The sequence below is a fragment of the Petromyzon marinus genome, chromosome 33 (genome assembly GCF_048934315.1).
Source record: "Petromyzon marinus isolate PM22_M1 ecotype Great Lakes invasive population chromosome 33, UKy_Petmar_22M1.pri1.0, whole genome shotgun sequence".
Classification (NCBI taxonomy): domain Eukaryota; kingdom Metazoa; phylum Chordata; class Hyperoartia; order Petromyzontiformes; family Petromyzontidae; genus Petromyzon; species Petromyzon marinus.
Genome location: NC_133699.1, coordinates 13117864 through 13141037, shown reverse-complemented (window position 1 = coordinate 13141037; position 23174 = coordinate 13117864).

The window sequence follows — 23174 nt, the reverse complement described above, 5'->3', positions numbered from 1 at the left end:
GTCGGTTCGCTATTTGGGCCACATTGTCAGCGAGTCTGGGATAGCCACGAATCCCAACAAAACTGCATGTGTGCGTACATGGCCGACCACCACATCGGTGGGTGATGTCCGCAGTTTTGTCGGGTTCGTGTCATACCCAAATTTGCGACGATTGCTAAATCAGTCCACGCGCTCACCACAAAGGGCCAGAGATGTTGATGGGGGGAGGAGGAGGAGGCCGCGTTTGCCATGCTGCGCGATGGCCTCGCCATTGCGTCTCCCCACGGGTACCCCGATTTCTCTCTGCCCTTTGTGTTGGATACAGACGCCAGTGATATCGGAATCGGCGTTGTACTGTCTCAGGTTGTGAATGGTGTGGAGAGGGTTGTGGCTTATGGCAGGCGTGTGCTGTCCCCCGCAGAGTAGCGTTATTGTGTGACACACCGAGAGTTGTTGGCCATAGTGCACTTTGTACAGCAGTACAGGCCGTACCTTTACGGAAGACAATTTGTTATGCACATGGACCACGCGGCCCTTCAATATGCTTTGCGTGTTGACCAGCCGTCCAGCCAACTTTCCCGCTAGTTAGAAATTTTGCAGGACTACTCCCTCATGGTCACCTATAGGAAGGGTGCACGTCATTGCAATGGGGCCACCTCCAAGTAGAGAATGCCTCCTTGTTAAAATTACGGCGTCATGTTGGAACTAGAGGTAGCAAAAAGGTACCAGTGGGAATGTCTCTCATAGCCATAATGAGGTGGGTTGAGGAATTGCAACATTACTGCATCGTTCTGCCAACTGCTCTGCAGTTTGAAGTTACACGGGCTGTCCATGTAAAGTTAATGCACCTTGTGGTGCAGAAAACTTTGTTGACCTTGAAGCGTGACTTCCTTTGGCCCGGGATGTTGGAGGGTGTGTACCACATGGTCAAGAGTTGTGGTGAGTGTGCTCGCCGAAAGCCCCACTGAGGCAGGCCTGGCCACCGTTGCAATCCATCGTGGTGTCTCGTATTAATGAGCTCGTTTCTCTTGACATCCTCAGCCTGTATCCCGCCACTCAAAGGGGAAACAAATTCCTTCTTGTCAGGGTGGAGTACCTGTCCCGGTGGCCGGTGGCATGGCCTCTGCCGGATAAGTTGGCCACGTCCATCACGGACGTATTTCTACATGAGTACGTTTTGGAGAAAGGGGCCCCAGAACATCTCCTTACAGACCAGGGTCGAAATTTTTCATCAAAATCGTCACAGGAGGTGTGCGACTCCCCGGACACTAAAAAGATCCGGACATCGCCCTAACATCCCCAGACTGACGGGATGGTAGAGACCTTGCACAGGACTCTTACATCCATGCTGTGCCAACAAGTTAACGAGGCACATTGCGACTTGGTGTTCTGTCCGCGTATAGGATGGCCCATCACGCCTCAACAGGGTTCTCCCCCTTTTTTCTCATGTATGGGAGTGAATGTGACCCCCCCCCGCCCCATGGAGGCTCAGTTATGCATGGACCTGGGCAAAAAGAAGGACGCTCTGCCCATGCCCATGCAGCTTATGATCAGATGGCTGACGGAAGTGCTGGAGGCGTCTCAGGGAAATTCGGCCAAAAGGCGAGACGCCAATGAAAAGCTTGTGGGGCTCCGTGAATCCGGAAACCCATGGACCCTTGGGGACAAGGCGTGGTTACATTGCCCCCAGGTGCCCCTGGGGAAAAGGCGTGGTTACATTGCCCCCAGGTGCCCCTGGGGACAAGGCGTGGTTACATTGCCCCCAGGTGCCCCTGGGGACAAGGCGTGGTTACATTGCCCCCAGGTGCCCCTGGGGACAAGGCGTGGCTGCATTGCCCCCAGGTGCCCCTGGGGACAAGGCGTGGCTGCATTGCCCCAGGTGCCCCTGGGGACAAGGCGTGGTTACATTGCCCCCAGGTGCCCCTGGGCACGTCCCCTAAAATGCACCGGCCATGGCAGGGCCCGGTTGAGGTGATTGAGGTCAGGAGGCCGTAGTGCGTCCGTATCCAGGTCGGTTGCAGGCGCTGGTTTGGGCAGCCGTCATGGTTGAAACACTATTTTCCACCTTGTGATGCCAGTTCATCTCCACCACCTGTGTGCCGGGTGTCTGATGTGTCCAGCGAGCCAGGGCAAGCGGGCACGGAGGTTGTGCCTCAGCAGGATTACATTGTTTCGCCTGTAGGATCCCAGCGCCTGACACCTGCAGACCCACCAACGGCGCCTTCTACAGACGGACCGGGGGCGACGGAACGGCCGCCATCTTCTTTTTCTCCCTCATCTTCTTCTCGGGAGAAGCCGTGCCCTTTAGGCCATTTACGCATCATCCCGGGGGTCCCCAGGAAGTCTATTCTCATCCCACCTGGGGGCCCAGCGACGTGGACCCGCTCCAAAAGTGTTATATTTCGATAACCCACCCCTCTTTTTAATCCCTGGGGTATAGGTTAATTACTGTGGGTTCTCGCCGGAAATTGTTAATTCTTCCTGTTGGTTTTATATTGTTTTTGAAGCTTCCCGCTACGAGGGTGAGTGATGTCAGCCGGGATGGTTAAAAAAAAAAAATTACGGGGGGGGGGGGGGGGGGCGTGATGTAGCCAGAATAGCGCTGGCTGCTGACAGGAAAGGGGATCTTCATTTTACAGCAGCCCTGACTGACAGCAGGCCAGGTGACAGACCAGAGAGGGATCTAGGGAAAGGGTCATGGAAGGGGCACACCAAGAACCCGCTAGTAGGTTCCAGAAGGAGGCGTGGCCGGGGGCGGAGCCAGGCCACGCTGACAGTATAAGAGGGGCCCCAGGAGGGGACCTCGAGGCTGTCGTTTGGAGCGAGATCTCCGTCGTGCTGCTGCTGGAGTCTTCACCGTCGTCTCCGTCTTCACCATCTCGGCGTCGCCAGTCAGGCAGCCTACCAACTGTCCTGACTGGGAACTGTGGTTACTAAGTGTTACTGTCAGGCCGTGTTCATAAACAGAGTGCCACTACACATGTGAAGGGGAAAACCGCAGAACGCGGAGAAAAATCGACGCGACCGCAGGAAGAGAGACACACAAACTCCAAATATACAGGCGTCAGGGTTGGCATCGAACCCACGACCTCTTGTGTTGCAAGCGAGGGAGTTAACATCTCACCACCGGGGCGCTTCCTGATGTGCATCACAGCCAAGAAATGAGCCCATGTCACTGGGATCACAGGGCAGTGTGCAAAGCACTTCATCACCACTGCCCGCACACGGTACAGCCTCGGCATGCCTCACGTGGGATAAATGAGCAAGAGCTGCTTGTGTGACGCAACGCCACAGCGCAAGTCGGGTTTTCGTTTGAATAGACCCTCGGATGAGCAGTTCGAGAGAATCGTGCAAACGTTGCTGCGATGAACCCGCAAGATGTGAAAAATGGCCTCATTATGTGTAACTGCTGCCTGCTGTCTGAATATTGGACAATTCCACACAAAGACAAACGCTAATAAAGACAAGGATCCCCCATATATAATTAACATACTGTTGGGCCAAGTGCTGTTAGCGAGCACCTATGAAGGCCGGCACGGTACACGAGGGGGTGGGTGGCCAGCTCCACGCCGGGCCGCCTTCGTCTCCCCAGTGGCGCTGTTTACACACCGCGCCAGGTACTCATTTGAGGCTGAGTCCACCTATGGGAGGCCCAGGACCAGTTCAGATAACCGTCACTGGTCTTGGCCGTGAGCGGGAATTGAACTCGGGTCCCCGGTTCATAGCGCAGCGTGCTCGCCCTTACACTACCGCTGCCCACATACACACATACACACACACATTCGCGTACAGGACGCCAGGTAACTAATTGCCCTGGCAACACTGGTGTCGACTGCGATGAAGGCAACGTTGCATTTGCCACGAATTTGAATCCAGAAATCAACCACCAACCGTGCCGTGTGTTCCAAATGGACGTTTTTTATATGATTGATCATGGGTGACACGACCATTTATTGCAGGCTTTACACCATCAACACCAATTACTGGTTATTTGATTCAGATGTTGGTAATTCCCACGTGAATGTGGCTTACGTGCGCACATTTTGACGTGCAAAATATAAAGCCACTAATTTAAGATCGTCTTTACGTTACGGGGCACACTTGTGAGCCCAATGCTATGGAGGTGGCATTGGTAGATCTTATCGAGCCATGTGACTTCAAAGCTGGCCGGTCTGTGAGCTGACGCAGAGATGGCAGTACAGCAAGTGGACGTGTGCGATCCTTGCCACGCACGAAGGCACGTCAGTTCTCTCCAGGCCCTCTGGGTTCCCTCCCACAATTACAATGTCGGTTAAAAGATTCGGACGAATATCGCGAGAATACCAAAGTGCAGTGCTCAATGTGCCAGTTGGCAGCAGCTGTTCGTCTTTTTAGAGTGAAAATAAACAAAAGGTCGCAAGCAATGGAAAATGAGTGTGTGGGAGTTCCTTATCAACAAAATCGGCCACGATCTATCCACTGCCGGAATCTGGGATGGTTGCCGATTTTCCACTAAATTGAAGCAATGGATTATATTTCCTAGAGGCGTAAATTATAGAATAACGGTCATGGTCACCGGATAGTGCATTTACAATGGGGATGTAATGTTAGATTGCAAATAGAGAGAGAGACAACATATCTGAAACCACAATAAAGTTACGGTGAGGAAAAGGGATATAAAGGGATATGCAGATGCCAAACATAATTCTGTAAAATGATAATGAAGAGAATGGGGAATCAGAGAGCACAACAACAACAAACACTGATTGAAGGTGTCACAGAACGCAATGGGGACATGAGAGTGGAGGCTTTACTTTTCGCAAATGGCGACCAGAGCACATCAATAGAGATACAATCGTAACATTAGCTCGAAAGGAATGCAATGCGGATATCTATAACAATATATCTATATATATTCTTAGTTTTTTTCGGTAAAGTCACGTAGAAGGGAAACAATAAAATAATAAAAATATAAAACAACAATATATCTATCATAGGAATCAAACTATTGTTCGGGTAAAAAAACGATTCAACACAATCATCAGACAAAGACATTCCAGATGTGATACTTGAAGAAGGGAACAGTGTCCTCACTAAACTATGAAACTAAACTATTTTATATTTCACCACGGAAGGCCCACTGAGCTATACAGCTCTTTTTCAGAAGCAACCTGGCCACAATTCATAGATCAAAGAAGTGGATAATCGCGTGGACATTTATAGCAGCCAAATACTCTAAACTCTTGTTTCTAAATATGAGAGGGAAAACCCGGAAGGACCCGGAGAAAAATCTACGCGACCGCAGGGAGAACATGCAAACTCCAAATATAAAGGCGCCAGGGTCGGGATCGAACCCACGACCAGCTGTATACCAGGCAAGGGGGTTAACATCTCGTTGTCGTGGCGCAGTGTGACAAGGGGCAAAGCTGCTGGACACGACGGTTTAACTGTGGACATCATCACAGAAACAGGACCAGTTGTTGGAACAAAATCATCAGACATATTTCCTTAAACGGTCACGCATTATTAAAATACATTGACAATGGAGTGATGCAATGATCAGTCTTCTCATCAAAAAGGGCCGTTCTAACTGGTTTTTAAATAACATATATGGCCTCTCATCCATATCGCAATTCTGTAAGGGACAAATTGACACGAACGACAAATGAAGGCAGCTCTTGTCACGAATAAAGGTTAACCCTTGACGCTTTACATATCTGTCAAATGAAAGCAAATCTTTTCTACCTCTGCCGCTAAAATATAACCATCTTCGTGGCACGCTGGACGCAATTGCGTACGAGTAAAAGGTAAGTTTGCAGGCTGCGGGCTTAAATGACGTCTAATCAAGATTCACACCGATAGCGACGGATATTCACGCCAATAATTAAATTTTGGATGCCACAAATAACCAACGTTTAATTTAAGCGTATGTCGGTAAATCAGTAATTGAATTGTTTATCTTCGTAAATTAATTTTCATTCTTGGGGAAATCATTTTAACCTAAAAAAAACCTAGGACCACCTCTGTGAGTTTATGTAAAAATGTCTTTGCATTGGAAATGAAATTATTGACATCAACAAAATTGCCGTGTCAGTAATCTCATTACCGAGTTTATTCATTCGCGCATGAATGTCGAGTCCACTTAGGTGAAGATGGAATAGAAAATATATATATAAGCCACACTCTATGTTGTTCAATCCTGACACAACACTCGCCTACCTCCGCCAGCTATTTCACCTGGTGGTGTTTCTTGTAAAGGACGTTGAGGGTTCAAATCTCAGTCAATGTTCAACTCAGCTCATCCTCCCTTAGCGGTCTGTAGAATGAGTAACCACTTGTTGAAGTTAATATCGGTCCTTTTATGCAAATACTTGACCGCTTTATATAGTATATTCGAGTACAGAAGTGACTCTGCTGTCATGCCACCACCATAGTGCGTCTAAGGAATGTTAACGTTAGTGGGGGGGGGGTTTCTCATTAACAAAGCTGCACATTCATGTCACGCACTGTGAAGTGTGCAGCGGTTACCAGGTGTTAGCACACACTGACCTAAGTGGTGTTTATGATTATTTATCAGTCTTTAATGTCCACTTTCTAGACAAAGCGCACACTGTGGTATTTCCGTTCAGAAAATGCCTTGCATCTGCAGGAACTGAAGTGTTAACCTGGCTCGATATTGAGCACTTTTCACCAGAAGACAGGTCACACATCCAGTACAGCTGTTGTACCGTCCATGTTTCAGAGGGGACACGGTGCAGCCTGCAATGAATGTTATCTGTCATTCGTAAAAAATAAAAAAATAAACATCCCAGCATCATGCTCTTGTGATTGTCAGAAACACTCATAAACGGGGGGGGGGGGGGGGGGCGGATATTCTAGGGGATCTTTATTTATTCACGGTTAGAATAGACGAGGCTACACTCGGGGCCCAAGGAGAGTCCGGATGCTCACCCGAGTAATAAAACGAAGGGCACCCACAATGGGTCAACATACATCCTCTCAACATGCACATTTCAGCCGCTATATTTTTTTTAAACGAGAGTTATGTGAGCTGCCACGATGGGAGGCATGTTTTTGGCCGTATTAACATAAAACCAAAATGCGAGCGGTGAGTTATTGCACTGTGAATAACTTTGAAGTTTATTGACGCATTAAAATTCGGGGGCAGCTTTTTTGTTCGCGAAGTAACAAAAAAAGTAAAACGTGGAATGCAATATATGTCAAGTGTTGATGAAGGAGGTATTTTTTTTGGCTTTTTCTGAAACATAAGCGTCCGTATATCTTTTCGCACGCTGTGTGTCATTTATAATTCTCCAGCGCTCGTGGCAGATGAGTGACTGCCAGTGCCCCGAGCGCATTGACGGGACGGAACAACTGCACTTTCTCAATGAAGGAAAATAATCATTGTGATTGGTCACTAAAAGTAAATTCCATTTCGAGAGCTCATGCTGTTTGACATTTTATGTTACACCAAACAATACAATCAGTCAATTCCTCTTCCTGTAACCAGATGACTGCCTTTTTGTGACCACCAAATTTGAAAGTCTAAATGCCAGATTTCACATCTTGACATTGAGAATGAAAGACATTGCCCTTGTAATTGTCTCAACTGTTGGAAATTTAGATACTGTATTGTGACATTATCACGCAAAAACATTGACGAAAGGGACATTCACCAACAACGTACATCTGGCCGATGTGTCTCTCACCGCTGCAGTGAATATTAGGAGCCATCTTTGTTAGCAGCCCTTAGTTGGTGATTAAAGTTCCACAATCCTATGGTGGGGTTTGCGCAATAAATAAAAAGTGTTGTTTACTTTCCACGAAGTGGAACCTATTTTATCGATCCCAGAAGCATGATGGGCTGGATAATCAGCATGTATAATGCTCATTGGTTAAGATGAAGAAGAGGTCACGTGACCTTGCCACCACACATAACTGTCAACTCCTTCCTCTATAATCATTCAAATGCATTACAATATTTATTACAATTATGTTTCAATATGTGTGTATTATAGTATAGCCTCAAGACGTTTTAGTTTGGTTGTTTTAGATGTTTGCAAGTGGCTTTGTGTTTAAGAGTGCCTTATTTGGGTTCACGTGTGTTCTGAACCAAAATAAAATTATGATATCTTAATGATCTCTCTCACCTGATTTTAATTAAAATAATTAATGAAGGGTTTTTTTTAGGTAACCTGATCTGAGATTCTGGATTTATGATTGCTGCAATGAAAGTATTGTACCATAGGAATAGCAGCATGCATGGTGGCAAGGCGTCATTTCGCTCCCACCCCTGATGCCTGTATATTTGGAGTTTGCGTGTCTCTCACCGTTGTCGCGTGCATTTTTCTCCAGGTCCTCCGGTTTTCCCCTCCACATTTATAATCAACATGCGTTTAGAATATTTGGCTGCCCTACATTTCCACATGGTAACAAACCTCGTTGAGCTATCATCTGTGGCCAGGTAATTTCTGATAAAAACCTGGAAAGCTCACTGGGCCTTACATGGTAAAATAAAGAATAGTTCATTTTAGTAAGTATTCATTCATCCGGTTTGGTTGGGGGTAATTTTGCACGAGGATATCGAAGCATCGCAATGTGGCGTCGATATCTGGTTGGATGGTATTATTACACTCTGGTGACTCCTCACAATAGAAAAGGTCGAGCGATCGAATGCGTTAAAATCCGAGTCAGGAGTCAACTCAGCCCATCCTTCATCCGAGGGTGATGCAAAATTAGCATGGTTATGTGGCAAAAACAATCGTGGTTGTCCTCTGCGTAAACGGGTCCTTGCAAATGTCCGCGATGTTGGAATTTCAACTACTGCCTCAAGCGTCGGCGGACGTGGACGTGCTGCCCCTACGACAGTTAAAGCAGATACTCTTTCACTAGCGTACAGCGGTCAACCGTTGCTCGTGGGGTCAGAGGATCGTTTATGACTGCAACAGAAGGAGGCAGATCGTGCCGATTTCTCCTACAAATTCAATTAAGTTTAAAAAAAAAAACGACTGCAGAAATCCAGGCGGGGACAGGGGACTGGACCGCATCGCCTGCATTCAAAAGCGGGCCCCCGTCGGTGAGCACACCGACCAGCCACGTCGTCGATAGGACGCACGCCGCAGGGAGCCGTGGCGCGCTGTAGCACGCGGTACGGGTTGCAAGGGATCTCACCGGGCTCGGCAAAGGGGTCGATTAATACAACAAGCCCACAGCCGAGTGTAGCACAGCAGTTCCCGGTGTAGTATGCAAATACAGCATACAACCAGCCTGCAGGCCGGGACTCCCATCGTATTCTGACTCTGCTTGCTCTGTTACCCACCACCTCCCCATGCACTGCGATTATTTAAATTAATTTGCGGCTCTAAATTTCCACGTGATAAGCCACTTTGTTGAGCTATCATTTGTGGCCAGCTCGCTTCTAAAAAATAAGTCAATACCTCAGTGGGCTTTACCTGGTAAGATAAAAAAAATATTTTTATTTTTAGTCATTTGCTTACCTTTCCTATATTTTGCACTCTTATCGTTGTTTTGTGTTATTGTTGTTCTAACGTGTCCCCCTACTGGACATCTGTGGGGGAGAAAAAAGAGCTTTACAGCTCATCGAATTCCTCCTCCAGTTATAAATAAATATTCTGATTCTGTGCGTCGCCCCTTCCCAAGCGTTTAATCTCCCACGACGTGGCCGTCCATAACGTGCGGTGGTGTGGGGAGGGCCGAACGCGTAATTAGTGCCGAGAGCCGGTTAGGGAGCTGCCCCTTCCACTCTGGTTAGCGAGCCGTCTGATCAGGGCACCGCGCAGGTAGCGATGCCCTCTTTTGATCCCGGCCACCAGGCACTTAATTAGGTTGCTTCGCCTCCCCCCCCCCACCGCAGGCTCACCTCCTTTTATCCCCGGAAATGGCTGCGAGGGATTGAGGCGCTCGGTTCAGAAGCGGAGTTTTTTTTATTTTATGTTTAACCCTTTTCCTCCGCCAACTGGATGTGCAGTGCGAGCTCTATCCCGCTCTATCTCGCTCGCTCGCCCCCACGTCCTCCGTTTCTCGCTGCTGTGCAGCGCCGTTGAAGAGTGGCCGTCTTTCTGCTAAGTTCATACTCGGCATGCAGACACCCACGGCGTGTAGACACGTGCGCTTGGATTATTCGGCTCCTCTAAATTCCCACACGATAAGCCACCTTCGTTGAGCTACAATTTTATGGCCAGGTCGCTTCTGAAAAATAACTATGTAGCTCAGTGGGTCTTATCTGGTAAGATAGCCAAAAAGTTTGGTTTATTTTAATTATTTATTTTTAGTGTTTTGCTTACCTTTCCGAAACTTTGTACTCCTATCGGTTTTTTGTACTCTGAGTTGTTATAACTCTCTGACCCGTCGCAAATGGACACCTGTAAAAAGAGCTTCATAGCTCATCGGATTTCTCCGGGATAAATAAAGGTGGAGGTCGAGTGCCGCTTGCGGCCGTGTAGTCCACCTCCCGGCCGTGAACTCAACTCGAGACGACTGTGACTCGAAATGACAATGGTATATTCCGTAAAGCTGATAATGCAAATGTAATATTTGCATTGTCAGCTTTATTTGCGAGCAATGATTTATTCTGTACTGTGCAGTGGTTGAAATGTGCGTGTATAAGTGCTGGTATGCAACGTACTTATCCTGCAGCAGCTCATGTTCACTGCCATCTCCCCTTCAAGAATACGATGCTTGTTTTAAGTTAAAATCGTCTGAGGGGTAGTGCCGGATTGAGGTGTTCTGAGATGAGCCGGTACAGGGTACCGTTTCATGCAGGCACATTTCCACAACTGCGTTTATAGCATATTTATATGTGTAATGAGAGACTTCCGTGACACGTCATGTAGAGGGTACTTCTTTAATTTCTCACGCTGGGCACAGCACAGGCCAAAAATTATTCTGACTCCGAGTACAACACTTTGATATTAACGTCTCTACTGGCTACACACAGCCGGTCACTCGGCGTGGTCCCACCGCCCTCACTCGGCTACGCCGCTGGCTGGCGGCGATGGAAACCGCGCAGGAGATCTTCCACGTGGCCGGTCGATGGAGAGAATGTCGGCGAGCAGCAACACAGCCAGGCCCCAAGAATCCACACGCAAACCCCGAGCCCTGGGTCCGCTCCCCCTTATATCCCCCCAGGAGTGTGGCTAGGCCCCGCCTCTGGTCACGCCCTCTCGTGGAACCTTCGAGTAGGTTCCCGGAGAATCTCGGCTAACCGCACCTGTCACCTTTGCCCCAGATACTTCTCCTTCTCTGATTGGTTGTTACTTTAACTGTGCCCGTACCCGTGCTTCCTTTTCCCGGCCAGCAGGTGTCACCATGTCATTACAGATGTGTACTGAGCGACTTCAGAGACACGACGTGTAGAGGGCTCCTTATTTAGTTCTCGACATATATACAGTATATACGGGGCTATGCATAGCTGACCCATCCACACAGCCCCATTGTCGGCGTCTAGCTGTATAGCTGGTTGACTAATATAGCGATGACGACGATGGGAGCCGTACAGCGGATCGGCCATGCGGCCGGACGTTGGAGAGATGACGGTGAAGACAGCGACGGCAGGCAGGACCCGTACCCCACGACAGCCCCGAACCTTCGGTTACGTCCCCCCTATATACTCCTTGGCGTGGCTAGGCCCCGCCTCCGGCTACGCCCCCTTCTAGAAGCTTCGAGCAGGTTCCTGGAGCTTCCCGACTGACCTTCCTTTAACCTTTAGCTCAGTTAAGCCCCCCTTATAGTTGGTTATTATATAAACGCACCCATACCCGTGATTATCCTTCCTGGTCAACAGATGGCACCCTATGATAATTGGCTTTTTACCCTTTTATCTGGCAACAAAACTGACACCTTTTTTTACAAGGAGCCATGTTTACATTGACCACAATACCTGCGGTCGGAACGCAAACAAAAAACAACTCTGATAATGTATGTGGCACTGTCCTTGAAATTGATCGGGTGTGGACCAATCAATTTCAAGGACAGTGCCACATACATTATCAGTTTTGTTGCCAGATAAAAGGGTAAAAAGCCAATTATCATATTTTGTTACTGGCAAATGAGGTTTCCAAAGATGGCACCCTGTAATTACATATGTATTGCACGCAATTCAATTACCACAATGATGTTTATCCAGAAAAAATCAGAGCTTTACTGTCATTCACTCTTTGTGGACATGACATTTGTTCGTCTGTGAACTTTACATGGACGTGAGGGAAAGCAACGGACTCATAACTGGAACCTGAGGTGAACTCTGCTCACAGGGTGCTACAATTTGTACCGTTACCCCTATTGCGGGAAGAAGAATAACAGTGATTGTCCGATGCCAAAACTGTTACCCACAATGGGAATGTGGAATTTCCATCAGTCGCTCAAGACATTATTAATCAGTCTGCCTGCGTGTTGTAGATCGCTGGGGGCAATTGCGCTGCACTCCATGCTGGCGGCCCAGGTTTTAATGGCAAAACAATGGACATCATTAGTTGCTGGGGTATAAACATTGCCCCGGTGTTCGCCCCCATAGTTTAATTCATCCTTTCGCGGGCACCTCGCGTGGCGTACAAAACTGAGCGACGCGAAATGCAGTGGTGGCCGGGGCGTGCTCGCAAGCAACACTTTCGCTGAATGTATCCGAAAGCTAAATGTGGAATATTGTTGTTGTGGTTGTTGCTGCCACAGTGTCTGTGGGCGATGCATTTTTTTTCCACCCCACCACCCAAGAATCCTTTACGCGTTCGCCTCAAACTTGTTGCCCGTCCTCGTTAAGGGGTGTGTTGTTATTATAATTGACGCTGGCAGCGAGAGGCCAGATCTGAAGCGAGATAAAAGTCCCTCCGTTGGCGCCCATGAGAGCCTTCAACAGTGCATCGCGTGGCAACGGCGTGAGCGGAAACACGCTCCGCACTCTCAGCGCTAATGGGACCCTCTCGGACCGCACCACTCGGGAGTGTGCGGGTGGGGGTGCGGGGAGAGATGTGCCGCATGTTGGCAAGCGAGGGGGGGGGGAAGCAAGATCTGGAAAATCCCCCCCCTCCCCCCCACTTCTTTGTTGTGGTAGACCCCAACAGGTGCCGCGCGAGTGACTTCAAGGACGAGAGCGAGCGAAGATCGTGGATCCAAAAGAGAGAGAGAAATTATTAAAATATTCCGCCGTTCGAATGAAAGCTGATGGCACGCAATGGGTAGCTGTCTGGGCCAGTTACTCCGTTACATGAAAACTGCGGTGGAATTGTGTAAATGTGTTCCCCGTTGCAATGTAGCCCTTTAAAGGAAATCAACTCGAGGTGAAATTTCTGAAAGTGACAAAGCAAACGGTGCGATTCCGTCAGCAAGGGCTACATGAGGTTTAGTCAGCCGTGTTTTGTTGTTAAAGCCGCCTTATGACAGCTTTAACAACAAAAGTGTTCTATTTTTTTATATATTTCTTTACAGCCAAGTAATAGCTCGTGAGATTGTAATTCCTGATCTTAGCGCATTAATATGAACATGCACATCATCATGAAATGAGGATCAACTTGGTAATCTGAAACACTACTGTGTTATGCAAATTCAGCCGTGGTTATTTCTAGATTTGAAGTTTTCGTGACTGCAAGGATCCATACTCTTTGTTTCTTTCGGTAAAGTCACGTAGGTAAAAAATAAAATAGTGATTTTATTTTCATTTTATTTTTTACCTACGTGACTTTACCGAAAGAACCAAAGAGTATAAATTCATCCGTGTTTTTAATTACGGTGAGACCGGCTCCCAGCTATTAAAGGAAGGAGACATTTCCACCGATGGCCCAAGAATAACGATGGACGTGAACATCGGCCTAATGCTCAATTACTGTGGACCGTGCCTTTTTTGTGCAAAGGATTGCATCAAATAGCTAACCTCAACAGCTACAGAAGCAGCATGCCTATACCCTCAAGCGTAAAACGAGTTTTGGAAGACAATGCATTTTCACATTTTAGTTTAATTAACTCGTTAAGGGGTGGAACTTTTGCCGAGGGCACTCAGAAGATGACGAGTCCAACCCCCGGTCTGGGAGACGACTCGGAACCACCATCCGTCGAGGTTCAACACAAATCTGTCCAACTTCTTGGGATTGTCACCGTTGGCGTTGCCCTCTCGGGCATGGAATTCGTAACCATTGGCTCACGATCGTCAGTGCAGGACATCACTGCCTCGCAAATTGCTGGCTGACGCCCCTACTGATGGAAGGGCCTCCACTCGAGGAAGCTCGAGAGAGCTCCTCTGGGGGAGGGGGGGGTGGTAATTGGCCTACTCTTTCCACGCTGGGGAGACACATTCGGAAGATGTGGGCAGCAATACCCCGCACGCTACCCCACCGCGCGTGACCCGCCTGCCGATTAGGCGCACTTCGACCTTAAGATGTAATTCTTAGAATGAGGTGTCGGGACTGTCGCCATTGGGACATCAACGTGCTCAACAAAGGGAGGAGGGGGCAGGGGAATGGGGGGCGCGGGGGGTAACGAACACATTGGATTTCATTTTTTTAGCGGCGCGTTTGGCTCGTTGCCACGAGCGACGCCGTGGCCGTAAAGCGAGATGAGCGTCGTGCATTAGCGGAGCAGCGGACGAAGCGCGCCACTTTGGTGCCGTTAGAATATCAAAGTTGAGAGCGGAGCCCGGTTGGGGGATGGGGAGGGGTGGGCCGTGGGGGGCCCCGGCGAGGAGGTCCCGGCTAGGGCCTAGGGCGCGAGGCCGCGGCTCGGCGCTAACTAAATAAATAAATAAAGACGACCGGCGACGTCTTCGCGCCAGGGACTCGGCAAAGGGGAGCGGGACTGGTGAACAGCCGTGGCCGCATTTCCACTACAAACAGCACGTGCGCGCGCGCGCGCACGCAAGCACCTCCAAACGCGCACACCTGTTCCATTATTGAGGTCATTTCTGCATAATAATCTAAATCAAAAAGCATATTAATACAATACAAAAAATATACCCCCCCACCTTCCCCGTTCCACTCAACGAACCCGATGCTGGCTCCCACGACGCCCTCTGCTTTGGCCATCGCCACGTTCGCTCGAGCCACGATGTCCCTCCGCTTTCTCGCACGTGGCACCAGCTGCTGCAGCTTACCACTTCCCCCCCCCCACCCCTCCCGTCGCTGCTCCTCACCAAATTCAGCGACACTCGCTTCCATCGCAAGATACGGCTTTTCCCGCTCGTCTGTACAGATCGTCATTGAATGTCGAATTTATTCACAACCGCCGGCCTCTAAATTGCGTCGGCTCAAAGGTCAGATCGCTTGAGCCGGCACAGCTCAGATCCCGGAGTTCCGTTTCCACGCAGCCACCCGTAATTAAACACCATTATCCAAGTGTAGGGAGTCCCCCACTGACTTACGTAGAGACCCAATGACACAGATGGAAACGCGAATACTCACACTTAACTGAGATTAAACAACGCTCTCCAAGTGCAGGGAGTCCCCCACTGACTTACATAGAGACCAGTTGACTCTCAGAGAGACCCATTGACACAGATGGAGACTCGTATGTCATTGTCACACTCGTGTGCATAGCAGAGTGCATAGGGTGGCAGGGACTGAGCCAGAGCCGAGCCCTGACGCGAATTACGGTCCCTAGTGTCCAAGTCTACACATTTGTGATGTGTGAATCTCTTTTTTTACATGCCACTTGTACAAGGCGGTCCAGATGTCTTGTGACCCCCAATTACCGTATTTTCCCGCATATAACCCGCGGGGTATACCACTTTTTACAAACAAAACAAGACCCTGCGGGGTATATGGAGGTGCGGGCTATCTGAAATTTGTTTTACACAAAACGCTATTTTTGTGGGGTATATACATCTGCGAGTTATATGCGTATGCGGGCTATATGTGGGAAAATACGGTATATCCTTTGGATATTGATTCCTGTTTTAAATACACCTTCCTTTAAAAATATTAAGTTTGACATAGTTAAATTGGAGGGAGGGGGTCACAATACATCTCGACCACCCTGTACAATATGCAAGCATGTGAACAGCATCAGCTAACGTAAATTAATACAGTTTGATAGATTAGTGCTGCCCCATTGCTTGATGGAGATGGTAGTTATATTTATTTAGAATATTTGTTTTTGTTCCATGCGCATGGCATCGTGCATAGCAAATTATTAAAATGTCTATAGCAGGAACTCCAATAATCCGCGGTCATATGTTGGGTGTGGGGGTTCATATGGCGGTTCCGGAAAGGTTTGTCTTCTATTGCGCGAATAAATCCGCAAAGAAAATGCAGATTACTTGATCACTTCTGGGAGCGGCTTTGTTCCTCACGTAATCCGCGGCACACCGCGTGACCCATTACAGGAGAGGCCTCTCCAACGCGGTGCACCGTGGATTACGTTGTAGATTTCTGGATCGATGGACAGTGTCGCGGATCACGAGAGGAGTCGCAGACCGCCAATAATCCGTGAATGACCGGAGTTGGAATCGCTGCTGCTGTGCTTCCGTTAAAATTGCGAAGTGTGCAGCAGTGCAAAGTGTGCGTTGCAGTTTGGCAAGGGCTTCCGCAGTCGCATTGCAGGCTTCCTTTAGTTTTCCACTTCTGAAGAGCAATACTGAAGGCAGTTCATCAAGGCTGAAAATGGGAAGAGGTTACTGGGAGAACTCATAAAGCCCCCCCCCCCCACCAGACCTTTAACAAACACAATTGTGTGTATGCTTTCCTCCCATGTATGGTGAACTTCTTTCACATCGTACGTAGCCAACCGTGATAATCGAAGGTTCAAGGGAAGCACAATAAACGAAACATAAACAGCGGTTCTAAAGAAATGAGTTTTCAATATAGATTATTTAAAGGTGCGTAGCTCCAGTGGAATCCTAATATCGGAAAGAAGAGCGTTCCAGACGGCCACAGAAGCGCATCTGAAAGCGCGCGATGCGGTGACCGTTTTTGTTCGATGGCTAGCCCAAAGCCACTGCGAGGATGACCGGATTTCACGTGATCATGGTTTACGCTTGCGGATTCTACACCCAGCAGTTCTATATACAGTATATACCCACCGCTCCACTTGTGCCTATCTGTGGGACCTTTTTTCCAGTATCAAAATGGTGAAAAATCAGAATTGGTTTTACCCTTTATGGCGATAAAACAAGAGGTGTTAAGATGTTAAAACACCAAAATGTATACCTTTTGCAAGGCATTAAGTTTGCATGAACCACGCGTACTTGTGGTAAACATGCAAAGAAACATGATCTGATAATATATTAATTGTCCTTGAAACTGATTGGTCTACACCAGAGACAGCAGCCTTCTTTATGACCTTGTATCACCAGTATTAGACCAGAGAACGCCAAAAGACGAACAGTACAAAGACATACTCTTTGGTTCTATTGGGTAAAGTCACGTAGGTAAAAAATAAAATAACAAAAATCACGACGTTTCGGCCACAACACAAGCGGCCTTCATCAGGTGAAGGGACGAGACTGTCTGGAGGACAGCGCTGGAGTGAAAAAATCCACGCTCAGATCACGACCTTTAAGCTGTGTGAGAAGAAACAAAGCGCCTTGACAAAGGAATTAGCATATAATTTAGCATTGAAATGGCTGAGTGATTAGCTTGTGACTGGTCACAGAAATGGCTATGTTAAAGTTAAAGCATACACATCCGTAAAGGCACCCCTTGACAAATGAATTAACATAGAATTTAGCATTGAAATAGCTAAGTTAAAGTATACACATCCGCAGAGGCACCCCTTGACAAAGGAATTAGCATAGAATTTAGCATTGAAATAGCTGAGTGATCAGCTTGTAACTGGTCACAGAAATAGCTATGTTAAAGTCAGAGCATATACATTCACCGAGGCACCTAGTACAAATCAAACAGGAGAATTTAGCGAAACACAACCACGCTCAGACCGCGGACCTTTAAGCTGTGTGCGAGCAAACAAGGTGTCCTGACAAAGAAATTAGCATAAAAAATTAGCATTTGATTGGCCGATTTTAGAAAAGAGGTGGTGTACGTGCCGGTGGACTTGCCGTTTGGCGCGGGGGGGGGGGCAGTTTACTTATTGATGGTGTGAAAAGGGAATTTATAAGAGCTGCGAAAGTTTGGGGTACCACTACTTGAAAAATATACTGTACCATTGAAATTAGTTTAATGTTTAGTTCGATTTAGAACATCTTTCCAATGGTTGCTTAATTTTAAACCATCTTCTCGGTTGAAATTGTGTCTGTGTTTGTAGATCTGAATTGCCTCGTGAACAAATCTCTGATAAAAACCCGTGGGTTTGCAAAGAACCTTGGTATCGGAGAAAATTATATCGTGATCATCCACAGCGTTGTAACAGTGATCAGCCACGGCAGAAGAATTCGTTTTGCCGTGTTTCAAATCTGATTTGTGCTCGCGAATTCGGTCAGAGACATGTCGCTTTGTCTCCCCGATATAGCAATCACCGCAGATACAACTCAATTTGTAAACCCCGGGGTACTGTAAGTCAGGAATGACATCCTTCACGGATGGGATCAGATCACGAATTTTGTGTACTGTATTGAACCGGACCTGGATCTTGTGTTTGTTTAGAATTTTGGAAATCTTTTAAGTAACGCCTGCTATATATGGTAGTGTGATGGTTTTGACCGGAGTATCAAGTGGTTGTTTCTGTATGGAGGGAGAAACAGCTTCGCGGATGGTACGGTCAGAGTAACCATTCCTTTTGAGGGCCAGGTGTATATATTTTAATTCACTGGCCAGGTGGTGTTGGTCCGAAATGCAATGAGCCCTATGGTATAAAGTTTTGATGAGAGAATTCTTTTGGGCTGGGTGGTGGTGGGAATCAGGTTTCAAGTAGGAATCTGTGTGGGTGGGTTTCCTGTAGACAGAATGCCCCAATGAGCCATCAGGTCTCCTCTCAAACAGAACATCTAAGAATGGTAGCTTGCCATCTTTCTCCACTTCCATGGTGAATTTGATGGCGGGATGTCTGGAATTGATGTGGTGTAGGAAAAGATTCAGAGCTGGGAGGCCATGTGGCCAAATGACAAAAGTGTCATCCACATATCTCTTCCACAGGGAAGGTCTGAGGGTGGAAGTCTGGATGGCGTCTGATTCAAATTTCTCCATGAAAATATTGGCTATCACTGGTGACAAGGGGGATCCCATGGGAGTACCCTCATTTTGTTTGTAGAAGGAGCCATTCCAAGTAAAATAGGTATTTTGAGGCAGTGCCTAACCAGTGCAGGTGTGTCGGGGTCTAGTCCATGTTGGACCAAATTTTTAATTATTTCAATGGTATCAGGTACTGGGACCTTGGTGAACAAAGAGACCACATCGAAGCTGACAAGGATATCGTCAGGGGACAGTACAACGTCTTTGACCATAGAGACCAATTGGGCTGAGTTAAGTACTGCTGAGGCGGTCTTGCCAGTGAAAGGCAGCAAGGTATCTGACAGAAAACGGACTAGTCTATAGGTAGGGGAGTTGATCGTAGATACAATGGGTCGTAGTGGGGTGCCTTCTTTATGAATCTTGGGAAGACGATAGAATCTAGGGGGTCTTGCAGCAGAAGGTTTTAGGGAGGGACGTTTAGTTGGGTCGATAAGGGAGGTCGAACTTGTGATGATCTTGTTGGTTTTTATAGCTAGGCTATTGGTATGGTCATTTTTTATTTTTGAGTAACTTCCATCGTTGAGCAGATTCTGGATTTTGTTGTTGTATGAATCTCTATCCATAATAACAGTAGCGTTGCATTTCAATTCTATGCTAATTCCTTTGTCAAGGGGTGCCTCTGCAGATGTGTATACTTTAACTTAGCTATTTCAATGCTAAATTCTATGCTAATTCCTTTATCAAGGGGTGCCTCTGCGGATGTGTATGCTTTAACTTTTAACATAGCCATTTCTGTGACCAGTCACAAGCTAATCACTCAGCCATTTCAATGCTAAATTATATGCTAATTCCTTTGTCAAGGCGCTTTGTTTCTTCTCACACAGCTTAAAGGTCGTGATTTGAGCGTGGCTTTTTTCACTCCAGCGCTGTCCTCCAGACAGTCTCGTCCCTTCACCTGATAAAGGCCGCTTGTGTTGTGGCCGAAACGTCATGATTTTTGTTATTTTACTTTTTTTACCTACGTGACTTTACCCAATAGAACCAAAGAGTATGGATCCTTGCAGTCACGAAAGCTTTAAATCTAGAAGTACAACGACAATGCAAGCATCATAACACTTACTGCTCGAGTCGAGTAGTGATATCTTGATGCCTTGCAAAAGGTATCTAATTTGGTGTTTGAACATCTTAACACCTGTTTTATTGCCAGAGAAAGGGCAAATAAAGCCTATTCTTATTTTTCATCACGCTTGTTCCTGGTTCCTTCTAGAAGAACGCCATCGGGTTCAATATTTCTACTCCCACGATGGCGTTCCGGGTCCTTCTGCCCCCATTTCCACCCCTGCCTGTTATTAACCAACGTAACGACAAGCTCTGGGGCTGCTCCTAGCTAATTTTATTTTGACGAACAACTCGTTTAAATGAACATATAAGAAACTATATATATGTGTTTATATTCTCAACTATGTGAAGGCAGTAAATTATTGATTTAAAGCTTTCGTGACTGCAGGAATTCATATTATTGTTTTTTTCGCTAATGTTTCCCTTCTTCGTGACTTTACCGAAAGAACCAAGAATATGTGAAGGCAATCATCATGTGAAATGTGAACCTCCAGACCCAAAATACACAAAGCCCCCCCCCCCCCGACCCTGCAAAACATGGCACGGTCCAATACAAATGTCTCATTAATGGTTCGCACCTGCACGCGCGAGGCACACGCAGGTGCGAGGTCTTACACACTGAACGTGGAATGTACCATCGTCTTATAGGTGTGTGGTTCGTTTTACTCCAGGAGGGTGAAACGCGGCAACCTTTTGGGGTCTGATCTTTTCACATTGGAGATTTTTTTTTCTCCCTCGCACTCTTAGGCATCAAACAACTGCATTGAAAAAGGTTTTAGCTATTTATATCCGTATATTATATTAGCCTTTTGCCCGTCCAAGGACGGGTGTTTTGCAGTAAATCTGAAACTTGCAAGCAAAAAGCAGACCGCGACGTGATATTCATTGCATTAATGCGTGTGTCGTGACATACGACGTCACTACTGTTTCGAGACTGTACGAGCGTAGGGACATATGACGTCACTACTGTGTATGGGTGCTGTAGGCGGATGCCACGGAGATCAAGTCAGGCCGTGACACTCTGCGTGAACCCAACAGGACACGTGACCAGACAAAGGGGGGCTAGGGGCCCCAGGGGGCAGATTGGGGGTCACGTGGTTGGGGGCCCGGACCTTCCCGAAGGATCGAGAAGGGGGGCGTGGCTTGGGGCGGAGCCACGGGAGTTATAAGCGGGGTGTGAACAGAGAGCTGGGCTGTTCAACCTCGGGATGAAGACGCCATCAACGGTCCTCGAGTCTCCGATCGTCGTTCGTGACCAGGCAGCCCGTCACCTGCCTTGGTCACGCTGTGCAGCATTCCCCGAGTGTTAGTGAGGTTAGGAACGGTGGTCACCACCTTATGTATAGTGTTCACATTGGTTGTTATGTGTTAATAAATAGTCTTGCCTCCAAGTTGAGTTTGCGCCTCAATTGAACCCACTACACGTGTGCGATTTGTAAGGGCGTGGTGAAACAGACCTATTTCATTTTGAGGTTATAATCCCTTGTTCATCACGACGTCCTTTTTGCTTTGATGTCTCAACAGCGTTACGGAGATCACGTGACGTGAAGGTTCTGCCTTTGTAGTGAGGGTTGTATGTTGACGCCGAGGAGGGGGGAGGAGGCGCCTAATTCATATTAATGGTGGGGTGTCCATTTGGAGGACGTCATCTGTTAATGCTTATTAATGAGGGGGGGCTGTTCGATGTGGAGTGACGTCACCTGCTCATGATTATTAATGAAGGGGGGGGGTCCGAGGGGGGGGGGGTCCATGTGGAGGACATAACCTATTCTTTTGGTCTTTCGGTAAAGTCACGTAGATAGGTTGAAAGAAATAACAAAAAAACTACGACGACGTTTCGATCACAGCACAAGCGGTCGTCATCAGGAGGAAAAAAGAGGGGGAAAGCTGCAGCGGCAGACTGTTTTAAAGGTTTATAATGGGTGTAGCCCAAGGCTCATAAACAAAGTGGGCGGGGCTAGTTATGTTAATGTGAGAGATTAGCATGGAAAGGTAAGATCGGAGGACGACGTCCAGGACGTAACCTGTTCATGATTATTAATGAGGGGGGGTTGGTCGACATGGAGTGACGTCACGAGTGTTGCACACAGACATTATTGGCTCATTATAGTAGCTAATAATAATGGGGGGGGGGGGGGGTGTCCATTAGGAGGACATCACCTGCTCATGGTTATTAATTAGGGGGGCTGTTCGATGTAGAGTGACGTCACTTGTGCATGATTATTAGTGAGGGGGGGGGGGGGGAGAGTACTCCATATTGAGTGATTTCACCCGCTCATGATTATTAATGAGGAGGTGCGGGGGGGGGTGTGCCCATTTGGAGTGACGTCACTTGCTCATGATTATTAATTAGGGGAGGGGTGCGGCATGTGGAGTGCACGACCTTTTTCTGCATTAGTGTAAAAGGGGGGGGGGGGGGGTGGGATGAAGTCATGTGTATGCTGCAAAGGGCATATGTGGGGAAAATAACTAAACTATTTTTCTTCTTTGGTTCTTTCGGTAAAGTCACGTAGAATGAGAATAAAATAATAAAATCAAACAATAAAATTATCACGACGTTTCGGCTACAACACAAGTAGCCGTTAAGACGGCCGTTAGGACGGCTACTTGTGTTGTGGCCGAAACGTCGTGAGAATGTTATTGTTTTATTTTATTATTTTATTCTCATTCTACGTGACTTTACCGAAAGAACCAAAGAAGATGAATCCTTGCAGTGACGAAAGCTTTAAATCGAAATTTAAATCGAAGATTAAACTATTTTTTTTATTATACCAGGTAAGGCCCCACTGAGCTGTATAGCTCTATTTCAGAAGCGCCCTGGCCATCACAAATAATAGCTCGACCAAGTGGCTTGTCATCGTGTGGACATTTATTGCAGCCAAATACTCTAAACGCGTGACGTTGATTCTAAATGTGGAGGGAAAAACCGGAGGACCCGGAGACAATTCTACGCGACCACGGGGAGAGAGATAGAGAGACACCGCAACCTCCAAATGTATTTTATTTATTTATTCATTTATTTTATTTTGTATA